Here is an 11543-nt window from a genome sequence, read left to right on the forward strand (position 1 = left end):
AACAGCTGCTAAACGTAAACTCTGAACAAATTTTAATTTCCCCACTCCTCATCTGCTTTATTCACGAAGACTTCTTCACGCCTCCCAAATTCCACTGCCGACCCGGAGGCTCAGTCCAGGGCGGTGCCAACCAGCATGGTAGTTATTAGCCACGGGTGGTTTTTAAAACTTAATGTCAGTTTCTTAGTCACACAAGCCACATTTCGAATGTTCAAAAGCTGCATGTGGCTAGTGGCTGCCATACTGGACGATGCAGATTACAAAACATTTCCACCATTGAAAAAAGTCTCTTGCACAAGGCTGATCTGAAAAACAGACATCAAAAGCAAAATAAGAAAGCTTTCCACTCGAGATGGGGAAATTCGCCAGCCCCAGAGGCGCTCCCTTCGGCACCCACGGGGACCCACTGTGCGCTCCCACCGAGGCGGCAGCGGCAGAAGACGAACGCCAGCCGAAGGTGCGCCTGGTGCAGAGTCAGGACGGGAGGGAGCGACCGGGGACGAGCCCCACAGGCGTGCTCTGCCGCTGAACCAGAACCAGAACTGCTCGCCCACCCACTTACTTCAGGAGCTTGTGGTTTTACTTCTCCAAAGGTCAGCCCTGCCTAAACTTGGGGACAGCATCTGGACGGGGACAGCTGCTCAACGCGCCTCTCTCGTGCTGCACGAGAAGGAACAGACGCTCAGGTCAACTACGGCCTCCTGGCCGCGCCAGGCTCGGGGCCCCGGGAGCGGCGTGCTGGTCGTGCCGCCTTCTAAGAAAGGGCAGAGAAGGTGTAATGGCCACTTACAGAGTCACCGGCACATTTAAATGCCCTGCCACTCGGCGTTAGGCACCGGGATTGTCCCTGCTCTCGGATTCCATCGATCCCCAGGAAGAGCTCCCCGCTGCCAGTTCTCACCTGCGGGTCTGCAGCAGCCGCCCCCAAGTCCGCCGCCGCCTCCGATGGGTAAAGTGAGCTCCAGCCTTCAGAGGGGCCCTCCCGTCCCTTCTCAGGAAAACCCCCCAGAAGTCCGGGTCCTCGATTCACGGTCTCGCAGGCCAGTGTTCCCAGACCTGGCTGTATCAGTGACCCCACCCAACTCCAGTCCTGGGCTTACAGAGGGACCGATGGGTACTTCCGGAGGGCCTGACTCAGGTCCAAGAACGAACTCTGCCTGCACAAAGAGCCCACTTGCTCTCTGCTTCCAGGCTGTGCCGGGCAGGGACAGTTGGGACGCGGCCTTGCCGCTCCGTGACCTCGACTTGAGGGGAATGCCATAGAGGCGGTGATGGTGATCAGTCAACATGACCCGCAGCAGCAGGGGTGACCAGAAAAGCTTCTCTGAGGTGACACTTAAGCTGAGATTCAGGAGTAAGGTCTCAATGGTGAAAACGGCAAAGGGATGGAGATGTCGCGCAGCCAGGTGAAGGCGAGTCTGGAGGTCGGAAAGGCTGGGGTACAGATGACCTTGAGAGTCACCAAAACGACCAGCAAACGGCACTGAAAACAGACAAGAATAGACGGGGGGCAGACACGCTCACTTAAGGGGGCCAACGGACAGAGAGCATCCTAGACTCGTGACAGAAATGCCAGACAACTGAGGCTGCGTACGTGGGCAAAGACGAACCCTGGGCGGGGACAGGAAGGACAAACAAGAGGGCAGGACAGCCAGGGACTGAGTGTTTCAAGGAGCTGGTCATGATCAACTGAGTTCAATGCCAAGAGGCAGAACATGTGGCAAACAGGAAAAAGTAACCGTTTGAGAGCGCCCCCAGCGCAGGAGCTGAAGCAGGCCGACCTTGCAGACAAGGAGCGTGGAAGTCGGTGTTCCCGCCCAGGCCCCACGCTGACCCACGGCCCGGCTCTGCTCCGGAACCCCGGTGCCGGGAGACGTGGGGATCCTGCCGGCGCACCCGCCTCTCCTGTCTAAGTCCCGTTACTGCTTTCCTCCCCCCGCAACTCAGACGTCTTCAAACAAAAACACATCTCCATGCACGGGAAAGGCAGGGAGGACACGGGGACAGGGATTTAGGGACACAAGAAGGACAGGGCCAAGCGTAAAGTGCTAGGTAGCTGCAGTGGGTTGAACAGCATCCCCTAAAAGTTCTTGTCCCCCGGGAAAGTGGAAATGTGACTTTCCTGGGGAAAAGGGCCTTGGCAGGTGTGCTCAAGCTGAGGTCGTCCTGGATGCACGGGCCCTGACCCAGTGACAGGCGGGCACGTGAAGGCAGAGGCTGGGGGGGACGGTCAGCAATCCCCAGGAGGCAGAAGGAGGCGTCGGAGGGCATGTCCTGCCACACGCACCTCGATGCAGACCTCCAGCCTCCAGACAGAGAACAAGTTCCCGTCGTTTTAAGCCACTCGCTGTGTGGTCATCTGCTAGAGCACCCACGGGACACTAACGGAGCAACGTCTCAGACCAAGCAGCAGAACCCTTGAAACCCAAGCCAGCGACCCCCGAGACAGGGACGAAGAGCAGAGGCGGCTTGGAGACGCGCGTGCGGGAGGAGCGGGCAGGAGCCTGCGTCGTGGGTGCGGCGCTCACAGATGCGGCCGCCGAAGAGCCTGCGCCGCGCCACACAGAGGGCGGCCGTTTCACGTGCGCCGTGTCCTCACCCTCGCCACGCCCGAGAGGAGAGCACGGGGCCACAGGCGTCCGAGCGCGGGGGTGGCAGCCCCGAGGGCCCCGCAGTCGCTAACCACATCTTCAAAGACGGGACAACCCGAAGCACACATACGACGGAGCCAAGCAGAAAAATGAGAACTAAAAGCCTACAAATACAGGGTGACCCCCACGTGGACGGGGGGAGGGTCCGCACACACGGGCCGGAGCGGCGCAAATGACCGCGGAAGCCTAACGGTCTCTGTGCTCACTTCCCAACAGGGAAGCGACAGACTGCCCCATTTTCACATTCCTGATGTCCTATGATAAATGTGTAAAACATTTTGTTATTAAAACACAAAAGTTAAAGATAAAAACTGAGACGCTGAAATACGCTTACTGAAAAAGACACTGGTGGCTTTGAGGGGACAGAAACGGGTTCTCAAAGAATGAGGACAGGAAGAGATGGAGGAACTGAGGCAGTGGAAACAGCTCGCCTGTCCAGAGAGTTTAAGTTTAACAACAGAAAAACAAGAACAGTGGCGGAAGGAGGCACCAAGGTCCACAGGGCCAGGCAGGCCGGGCCGCGCGCGCTGGCGGCCCCGCAGGAGAGGCTGCAGGTGAGGTGGCAGGCGTGTCCTCAGGGGGAGAGCCTCCCCGTTAATCACACGCAGAGGAGGCGGACGCAGAGGTCTCCCGGGACGAGCTTGCGCTAGAAGGTCCATGACCCAACAATTAGGATCACAGGCCCCAGGGACGAAGGACGCCAGCTCACACACGGGTCCCACAGACTCCGGGCAGTGGCCCGGCTAAACAGCTGGGCTTCCCGCCGGCGTAGCCACACGGGAAGTGGGAACAGTCACAGTGACTGCCTCAGGCTTGAGGACCCCACCACCACGCCACTAAGTTCTTCGCACGGTGCCTGGCACAGTGGGCACCCAACGAACTGAGCAGACAGCATCAGGATCATCCACAGGCCAAAACGCAAGTTCATCTACTGCCTCAGGGAGGCCAGGTGGAGGGCCCAAGGTCTGACAGATTTATTTCAACAGGGAAAGCTTGAGGCGCTGCCCCCAGGGACACACTTCAGGCAGAGAAGCCCTGTCCAAGCGGGAGTGGCAGCCGCGCCCAGGGCCTCTCCTTCCACTCCCAAGCACGGCCACTGCCCCGCTGCCCCGCTGCCCCGCTGCCCCGCTGCCCCGCTGCCCCGGCATCCACCAGGCCCACCCTGTCACCTCCTCCCGCCCCAACAGCGCAGCCCAGCAGCCCCTGCAGCCCTGCCCAGCCCTCTTCGGCGAAGCCTCTCTGCCAGCTGAGAGATGGCGCCCCTCCCGCCCCATCACCAGCGGCTCCATGGCACGGCTCAGGCCTCGAACGAGTATCTTATCGATGGTGCGCTCCCCCGTACGGGCTCCTCCCCATCAGCACCTGAGGGCGCCCAAGCTGTGCCACCCACAATCGCTCACGCCTCTGCAGCCCTCCCTCCAGGGCTCCCACAGCCTACTGGGATCGTGGCCCTGGGGACGCCCGCTCACTGCACCCCCAGTCCACCTCATAGCCGAACGTGCTGCTCCGACACCCCATCCCATCAGAAGCCTCTCCGCGTCAGCCCTCACCAACGTTCCCACAGTCTTTCAACCTCTGGTCATGCTTTCTGACGTCTCGTCCTCTGCCGACCCTCAGTGCCACCCCCGGGCGCGCCGAGGCCTCTTCTCAAGCTCCACTAACGGGCCTTCAGCTGTTAGAGAACCTCTGGGTCCTCCTCCGCAGGGAAGGCACGGTCCCACGACGGGGACACTGCACGGGGAGGGGCAGGAGACACATGGGAACAGGGTGCCGTCTCCAGCCGAGGGCCCCTCTGGTCCCTGCGGGCACCTTGGGCCAAGGCCCGCGACGCGCCCTCGTGGCAGCGCTGCTCAGAACCGGTCTCCGGCCTGCTCGTTCTCAGGTGCGGACGGTCTTGGAGCTTTTGTTCACAGGGTGACATCTAAAGATGCTCACTTCATTAGAAAGCAAAACAGACATTCTCAAAGGGTTTAATAAGCCCATCACAAGTTACCATAAATCACATTTTTACCGAAAATAACTAGAAAAGTAATCTTGGGAGAAGAGCAGCCAGCTTCTACACGCTAGCACGCCTCCTTCGCCCGTGGCGGCTGAAGCACGTGCGGACACGCAGCCTCGCAGCGTGCCGTTGGGAAAGGGAGTATTTTAACAGCCTTTCAAATAAATGTGGACGGTCTTCTTTGATACTACGTCAAAACTCAGCCGGTGCCAAGCTTCCGGAAGGGCAGACCTGATGTGGCATCGGAAACCATGGCAACCGATTTCGGTACTGTTACCCTGCGGCGCTGGGGGCTTTACCCCAGTCTCGCGCTTTGAACAACCTTTGGCCGGCTTGTGAGTCGGCAGCACTGCACGGACGTTCACCCGATCTTCCAAATGCTGATACACTCCTTTCCGTGATATTGAAAAGAAACACTTCCTTGGCATCACCGCTTGTCTCATAAGAAAATTCTGAAGTCCTGGGAAGCTGCCAAGCTCATGGTAGCAGAATCCAGTTTCCAAATTTCCAATTCCCATGTGAAAGCTCAAATCTGGTCGCCACCAACCACACGGCCAGTTACTCTCCCTGCAGCACCTGCTTCGCTTTATTCATTTTCGAAAAACGTCTGCCAAGCACCCAAAGCAGCCGTCATCTTGTCAGCTATTCTCTCAACAGTCACACAACCGCGTGTCCAAGTGACAGCTACCTGCTCTGTGCCCACATCCCATTTCATCACACAGACGGGTAAAAGGACGGGACTCAGGGTTGACGCAGTTAATTTCTATTGCTTCTTCAAAGGTATTAGATTAAATCAGATTTTTTTTTTTACAAGTTCACGGTGATGAAGGGGACTACGGCAACTACCATAACTGGTCTGGCTGCAGCCTCGATTTGTGCTAAAGAACCAGCAGCGTGACCCTCCGCGGCTTCTGTACCATTGCTGACAGGCAGCACAGTGGAAGTCAAGTAACGTCCCAACAGGGTTAGGAAAGTAGCTCTAACCCAACAGACTGCCGAAGGGTCTCTGGGAGCCCCAGGAGCACACATGACACTTGGAGACTTCCCGCTCTAAGCGGCATCACTCCCAAGACTGCATCCCCACCTAAATACCAACAGCTCCGCAAGGCCTGCTCCTCCAGACGTGCACTGTGCATCCTGTTTCAGGGGCCGCTAATACTCTAGTGGATCAAAGCGCCTGTCCTCATGGAGCTCGGAACGGGCAGGGAGATCAATACAAGGGCTAGGAAGACAGCAAGGCAAGACGGTGAAGACTGATGAGACCAGGGAATGCCCCTGAGGAGGGGACAGCTGGACAAAGACCTGAACGGAGGGACAGGCCCCCAGAAGGACCCTGCAGGGCAGAGCAGGAAGTGTCAGGGCGGATGCACAGCGTGGGGATGCCAGACGCGCGGACCCCACAAACCAAAGGGCATAAACTAATCCTCCTTCCACCAAATTACTGCTCCTTATTTCAGTAAATGCAAAACGGCCACCCAGATGTCCAGGACAGAAAGCTGTGGTCACTTACTCCTTCCTCACGGTCCATTCAGGCATCGAGTCTTCTCCGTCACCAGCCTCATCACCCAGGCCAGCCCTCTTCCCCTCCACACCGCATCCCATCTAGAACCTCTCACCACAGCCTCCTCCCTTCTCCCAGCTCGAGTCCCAAGTGACGGTTCCGATCAGGCCAACCTCCTCAGAACCCTCGGAAGGCTTCCCAGAGCCCCGAGGGAAAGTGCAAAGTCTGCCCAAGGCTCTGACTCCTCCCTGTCCATTTGTCGCTCTCTGGCCCGTCAGGACTTCCGGGCCTGGATGAACGTGCTGTCGTTCATTTGATAACGACTGGGCATCGGTCCTGCACCGGATGCTGTCCTGGATGCTGGAGAAAACTGGCTGCTGCGTGAAAAACACTTCTCCTCAGCCGGAAACACTCCCTTGCCCCTCCACCTGCCACGCCTCCACACAGGCTCCAACTGGGGACCTTCGGGGCTCAACTTAAATCTCCCAAGAAGCCATCGCCAGAGTCTAGAACAGGTTCGCTGCCCCTGGGACCCACCAGCCTTGCCTTTCGCCCTCTTACACTAGCTCCGCGGGGAGGCCCGGGCAACACCCATTCCCGCACGATTTATAGCCTCAGCACCCAGCGGAGAAAGTGCTGAGTAAGTATTTGTTAAACAAATGTCCAGCTGCAGTGTTTATGGGGACATATGAAAAGTATTTCATTATACTGTCTCTAGCTGGTGAACCACAGAATGCCAAAGTTTTGTGAAATCAAAAAATTCAGCATCATAAAAGGGGAGGTGAACTCTCTAAAAATAAACAGTAATTCTGTCCGTTTTCGAAATGAATTAGAGGATCAAAATTATCCTATGAAGGTAAAGAAAGCCTTTTGAGAAAAGATGCGAGCGAAGCCGCGGGAGAAAGCGAGGCAGCGACAAGTGGCAGGGGCGCAGCGACAGCTGTCGCGCACCCCACACCGCGCACACGGCTCTGGAGCCATCGGGAAGCGGGAAGAAACGAACCTCTCGATAAACGGTCTTCTTGTAACGTCACCTCGCGTCGTCGTAGTTGGAGAGCTCTTCACGAAGCAAGGCCACTCGCGACAGGCATGGCTAACCCCTGCTCAGGGCGCCGTGGGCCGCGCCGTGCTAAGTGCTTCCCGTGATCACAGACGCTCTAGGAAGCAGGCTCCAGGGTGCCGGTCTCACAGATGAGGAAACAGGCACAAAGAAGTCAAAAAACACATCCAAACCAGCAAGTCAAGTGACAGAACCGAGTCACAGGACATCCTCAGTCCTTTCAGGAACGAGTGACTCTCTCCTCCCCTCGAAGTCAGGAACTGCCTAGAGTTCCTACGACAACTTTTTGGAAACCTGCTGTAGAAGCTTCAACACTCTCTTGTCTAACTACAAAGTGTCCAGAATATTTTTTTAAGTTTTATTCGCTACAACCCTTGGACAGGTAGTTAAGAGAAGCGGCAATCCTCACGGGGAATGTGTAACTGCCACAGGACTGAATCGGGAGACACACAGATGCACATAAGGACACAATTAGCCGCGAGTAAACAAGAGTATGTTTACCAACCAATGCCTTTAGTGTGCCGGTCCTGACAGGTTAAAGAATAAATACACAGTATTTTCCTCCTTCATGAAACACATTACTAAGCTTGGGGCAGCTAATTTATTAAGTCACAATGACCTTTATTCAAAAGCAATATAGATTTAACTGGATAATCTCTTAAAAATTACCTTAGGTAATCTTGACTTGGTGGTCTTTAAAATTAAGTTTTCAGAAATGGCTTTTCCCCAGAATTTTAATTTATTAAGTCAACTAAGGAAATACTCACCTAGGTCTTTTTTTAAAAAGGAAAAGAAAGCACCCCTGCTCTCCACAACAGGAAGCTTCCCTATCGTGGAAGCCCGCAGCCACGCCCACAAAGCCCTGTGACTCCTAAGGACAGGCACCGTGCCACAAGACGCCTCAAAGTTTGAAAAAGCTCTCAGCATTTCACTGACCCACCGACCAATTCAAACGTCTACAGACTGCCTATATTTCTTAAATGAGAGTTCTGGAACAAAACTCATAGCTTTAAAAACAAGTGGTATTCCACTCCCTTTCCAGAACAGTCAATGTAATGTTCCATGACTCAATATACACATCCTCCACAAATATTTGGACTGTTTCTTTCTTCCAGTAACGTTACACATTCAGTTTTGTAAATTATTTCTCTCATTTAAGTTTCCATTTAAATTTGTTTTTATCCCCTCATTCTATGTTCACTAAACCAAACACTTAACTGAACACCTTCTTAATTATCTCTAACTACTGTGATCACTGAATGCAAACCTGAAACCAGAATTTATACCTATACCAGGGTTAAAAAATTGTAAAGTTTGGTTCAGTGTCTTACTAGAATTACACTAAATAGGGGTTTCAAAATAATATGGCATGCCACATGGTCAAGCCCAGATAATAAAATTGGGACTATCTATTACCAATCCACTCATGCTAAAAGCCAAAAAGTCTGTACACAGTAAGAATTTAATCCAATTTAGATATCAACATGAGCCAAATCTTTTGGGCAGAGAAAAAACAATCCAATGAAGAAAAACTATAATAAACGCCAATACTGCATGTCTAAAATAAATCGGTGTTATTCATTAAAGTATTACCTAAAAAGTCAACTGATGGTGGGTAAGTCTACAGATATCCTGGAGACCTTTCTCAAAGCTATTTGTAGACATATAACTTTTCCAATCAGACCAGTGGATAACAAAGTCACTAGTCGTGAAAAAGATTTTCTTGAGAAGAGATTTTACTCCTTAAAAAAAGACAATACATTATTCTGCAGCCTTTTGGCAGTCTTTTTAAATCTCTTTTCAGATTAAAATTAAGTCTAAGGAAACTTACTTCCAACTCTCCCCCAAATCAGAAGTAACTCAAGATATCAAACAAAAAGAAATCTTTAGTAAGATATCGTTAAAGGACACTCTGCTTAGTACCCACCTTCTGTGAACTCAGATATCATACATACAGGAGGAATCAATTCGTCTGGTGGGTGTGTTCATTTAAGATGTCGATTCGACATCAAAATTTCATGGCTGAACAATTTCCTCTATAAGCATACACCTGAACCATTCCACCAGATGAAAGGTAGCCCTGACACTGGCCCCCAAGCAGGAGGAACTGAGAGTGAGCCACAGGCACAATCATAAAATGTAACTTTGCTTTCCTCAACTCTCATCTTCCAAGAAAACCTTGTAGCGCTTACGATGCCTGTGAAACCAGAAGCGCCTAACGGTGTGACTCTGAAGGAAGGACAGAGAGGCCAGAGGCCCACCGTCCAGCACACAGAGCAGCTGGACCCTCCTCCCACAGGGTCCCCCGCCACTGGATGGGCCCCGGGACCCCTGTTGTTACACCCACTTCTGGATAGCTCCGTTACGAAGTCAAATAAATCACACCAACAGCTGCCACCCAGTTCTGCCCTGTGGAGGCGCTTAGACCTGTTTCCATGTTGGTGGCACCAGCTCTGTCCCCAGCCACACATACAGTATTAGTAAGGAAGCAAAAAAGGAACTGCCTGTTCATTCTCTTTTTGCAATATATACCTTCTGGACGAACCCAGAATAGACCCTGTCTATCTTAAGAGCACAAACTAAACCCTTACTTTCAAATAAAGAACCCTCCACCCCCCGCTCCCAAAAGACTACAGCTTCAGGTTAGAAAACGAGTCACGTAGAAATCTTACCAAAGATGACGCCTGGGAGACCTTACCCAGTACCTAGAGTTGAAAGGAACTTCTCACAAACCTAATACTTTCGTTTATTTACTAATCAGGAAATGTAACCTACATATTTTCTGAGTTAATAATTAACCTCATAAATGACTCTTAATCACAATATTTGAGTCAGTTATCACACAGATAGCAAAACGAAAATACAAACCCCCACTATGCTGCCCAAACCCAAACTACAGGTGACGATGTCCCCATGTTTATGCGCACTCAGTAACACCTGTAATAATGTGATAACTGTACCTGTCCACTGACTCCCTCCCCAAGACAAACCTCATCCACCGCTGTCTTCCTTCAGTAAGTCAATCTCAATCCCAACTGAAAAGCTTCCTTAAAAATTAGGGAGATAAAGCTAATACCACTTCTGTACGATAACTATGCAATTTTAAGGACATAAAACATGTTTGAACAGTCTTTGGATCAATTATCAATTCGCGCGGAAAAGCACAGGAGGATTTTCAGATGTCCCATGGCTCAGCCACCACCCAGGTGGCATTTTCAGCACGACTCCTCCCCCACCCTCGCCCCGCTGCCACCCAAAAGCCCGCAAGGGCCGAAGGAGGACACCCAACCCTCGTGTGGTTTCTCCTCCACCCCCCTCGGTCCATCCGAATAACGTACACCGAGCCCAAAACACCGTCGGGGCGCGGAGAGGGTCGGGGACAGCGCGGCGCTGACAAAGACGGCGGCGGCGGCCGCGCCATCTTGTCGCGGGGCCTGGACTCCGGGCCATTCATTGGGACTCGGGGGCGCGGGGACCCCGGCCCTGCCCTCGGGCGCCTCCCGGCCCACCTCCCGTCCTCGTCCCCGACCCCTGCCCCCACCCAGGTTCCGCACCGGGCGGCGGAGAAAACAACGGGCACAAGCTCGCAATGGGGCTGCCTCTCACTTTTCGGTAAAAACGAAAACAGCCGAGAATCGCTATTGTTTTGGTCTCCGCGGCGCCGCTCGCGGCTGCAGCCGTCAGTCTCCCCCGTGGGTCGACCGGCGGGGCCCTGCTGGCCCGGCCCCCGCTTCCTCATTTCCTCGGCCCCCTTCCCTTCTTCATCGTGTCGTTCCCAAATCCCAACTTCCAAGTCGCCAGAGAAGGGGCCTCGGAAACGCGACGTCCTCCCGAGCGAAGGACGGGCACCCACACCCACTGCAGAACCCGCGCCGCCTTTGTTCTCGCGGCCCGGCCGCCCGGCGCGCGGGGGAGCCTGCGGACCCCGGCAGGGCCGAACCCCGACCCGGGACCGAGGACCCCCCACCCAGGCCCGGGACCCCGAGCCTGAGCCGGGATTCAGGCCCCTGGACCCCGACTCAGAACCCCGGACGCGGGCCGCAGACCAGAACCCCGCCCAGGACCCCGACCCCGCCCAGGACCCCACCCCGGACCCAAGCCCACAAACCCAGAACCCCGGCTCCCAGAGCCCAGCCCCGAAGCCCGAACGCGGGGCCGAACCCCGGACCTGGGACGCCGGATCGCGGACCTCCGCCCGCCGCCGGCCCGGCCGCCGCCCGCAGGGTGCCCGCCGCCCGATGGTGGGTAAGTCTACAGATATCCTGGAGACCTTTCTCAAAGCTATTTGTAGACATACAACTTTTCCAATCAGACCAGTGGATAACAAAGTCA

General features: G+C 54.3%; 1 protein-coding gene across 2 annotated transcripts in view; it reads right to left on the minus strand.

The window, feature by feature from the left end:
• GNB1 (G protein subunit beta 1) overlaps positions 1-11543 on the minus strand; it is a 70194-nt gene that overhangs the window by 57703 nt on the left and 948 nt on the right. The window contains exon 1 of one of the 2 annotated variants that reach the window (XM_011377313.2): positions 11380-11429. The exons of the other annotated variant lie outside the window; for it this stretch is intronic. The gene's annotated coding sequence lies outside the window, so the exon portion shown is untranslated. Of the gene's footprint in view, positions 1-11379; positions 11430-11543 lie in introns of those variants that run through there. 2 annotated transcript variants of the gene reach the window in all.

The sequence above is a fragment of the Pteropus vampyrus genome, unplaced genomic scaffold (genome assembly GCF_000151845.1).
Source record: "Pteropus vampyrus isolate Shadow unplaced genomic scaffold, Pvam_2.0 Scaffold309, whole genome shotgun sequence".
In the NCBI taxonomy this organism is placed as follows: Eukaryota; Metazoa; Chordata; class Mammalia; order Chiroptera; family Pteropodidae; genus Pteropus; species Pteropus vampyrus.